Here is a 2,349-nt window from a genome sequence, read left to right as displayed (position 1 = left end):
GGGGCCATTCCTAAGCCTGACATTTTAATAGGGTCAGATGTCCTTTAATGCGAGTTTAAATTCTATTTAAATACTGTTAATACTATTTGCTGAAATTCATGTTTTTTTTAGTCCATTAATAAATGTCATTAGTCCATAATGAACAAAAGTGTCATTCCCTTAACTAATGGTGATAATGTTCAGTGCACTTATCAAAGGCAATGTAATTTGTTATGTACTCTTAAGCTATTAGAAAATTAATTCCAATGTAAAATTCCTAGTATCTTTAGTGTAGATGTTTACCAATGAATTGGGTTTTGTCAATATGTGTTTATGTGTTTGTAAAAGGTTGCATATGTGTATTTTTTGATGCATGTGCTAGCTTGCATGTGCATGTATGCATGGGGGGAAAGCTGAATATTATTTTTTTTGCTTGCGTGTTCAAATTTGTGGATAAATATGTGTAGTTTATGTATACGGTATTTATGTTCAGATGTATATGATGGGTATTCCCCTCTGTTTAATGCTTTAAGTTTTAAAACTTAATTTATTCACAATTACACCCTATCATCCATTAATTCGATAACGACTCCTTATGTTTGCAGGATGCTACGCACATGTAGGGAAGGAATACCACTCTTTCATAATTTAAAAGCCAAGGGCAACATTACCTTTGATGACGCAATTTACGTAATCTCGGCGGAAATGGTTACACGAACGAAGATCAGGAGGTTGCTGCCCGTGTTATGCGCTGTGCTTCTCTTACGTATATACGTGATCAACTTTCGAGACGGTCCTGGAGATGACGAAAACTCCGGGTTCCCAGGGTTTGGGACGAATTCACGTCTAATGAAGTTAAATCAGAAATGGAGATTCTTCCTGGTCCTTCAGATACACCGCAGGTTCTGTGGTGGCAGAAACACAGGAAGAGGTATTCTACTGGAGCGAGGAAAATATCAGAGCCATCAGAATGTGCTTAACCACAGTGAAGAAGTTGAAGGTCAAGGAACTGCAGTTAACATGAGTAACCGAACTGATTTCATCAGTTCTCATGATCACTCTCCGTTATGGATGCGCATCACTGATGACCTACACACATACAGCGGTTTCTGGGATTCCCGGCCATACTTACCAGAAGGCCCGATGGCGCGTGTCCTAGGAATCATGGGTATAAGGAGGAGCTCATGCAGCCTGGTCGGGGTTTTAAGGTCATTTCATGGGTGAAAGACAACAATGCTGAAACGCTCTTGCCTTCTGTGGTACACAGATACCAGATTTTCCCTTTCTCAAGGAAAACCTCAAAGCATTTGTTTACGAAGAAGGACTGAAGGAATGTAGGAACATTCCTGTTGTGTTTCTGTTTCCACTGGCGAGGCAAATAAAGTGGCTGACTGATGAGCACAAATTTTATTTTAATATTATCAAAAGATTCCATATGCTGTCTCTATCATACCAAAAGATTCCCAAAAATTCCTGTATAACATGATTTATTACGACGGGAAGAGGAGACGCAAATTCGAGTGAAAATAGTAGTGCCGTGTGCGTGAGGCCATTTTTTGGGGCCCTTTATAATGACCTGGTTGGCATGGCTCAATTCATATCGTACTTTTCATCAGTTCTGAAGGTAAATAACTTTATTTTTATGATCTTGCTTCTTAACGGTGACGTGCTTGAATATCTGTTAAAAGTGGCTACCTTGGAGTGAAAATCAAAATCCTTCAATGGAACTTTCCCAACAACTGACTGGGAGAAACTGTGGATTTAGGATCTCTCACTGCGCTCAATGACTGCGTGTATAGGAGTTCCAAAAAACATGCTTATGTCGCTGTGGTGATTTAGACGAGTTCATTGTGCCAAAAATTAAAGGTTTGACTCTCGAAGATGTGTATAAAAAAGTTCTCTCTCACAAGGTAGGAAATCATGGTGATGCCGTCCTCATCCGAAACGTCTTTTTCTGTTACGAATTTGAAAATACTAAAAAACGATACTATTGACATAAATGAATTGCCAATATTCAGGTACATCCACCGAGAGGACCGAGTTTGGCCGTCAAAAAACTGCGCTCGAAAATGATCGGGGTGCCGGAAGCGGTCGTAGCACTCGGTCACCACATGATCCACCACTTCGGGAAGGAGAATCTGAAGAACCCATGGAGCACCTAACACCATAGCTGTCTTGCGCCACTATCGCACTTGTAAAGATGTGAACATGGGTATCCACGCTACAGGGCCCAGAGTATTGGACCAAAAGTAATTAAAGATCCCAGTATGATGAAGTTTAAAAGTTCGGTTTTGAAATCTAAAGTTCTACAGCTGTACCTACAGTTTATTAAACACAAAATGACAACAAATAAAACTCTGTGATTGATCT

The 2,349-nt window shown here is 39.8% G+C and overlaps 1 pseudogene; it reads left to right on the top strand.

Moving 5' to 3' along the window:
* Positions 1-684: 684 nt before the first annotated feature.
* Positions 685-2,342, top strand: LOC119587022 (annotated as a pseudogene).
* The last annotated feature ends 7 nt before the right edge of the window (positions 2,343-2,349 follow it).

Source organism: Penaeus monodon, chromosome 22, assembly GCF_015228065.2.
Source record: "Penaeus monodon isolate SGIC_2016 chromosome 22, NSTDA_Pmon_1, whole genome shotgun sequence".
NCBI classification, from domain to species: domain Eukaryota; kingdom Metazoa; phylum Arthropoda; class Malacostraca; order Decapoda; family Penaeidae; genus Penaeus; species Penaeus monodon.
Note: the sequence above shows the minus strand (reverse complement) of the source record. Positions and strands in the feature narration are given on the sequence as shown.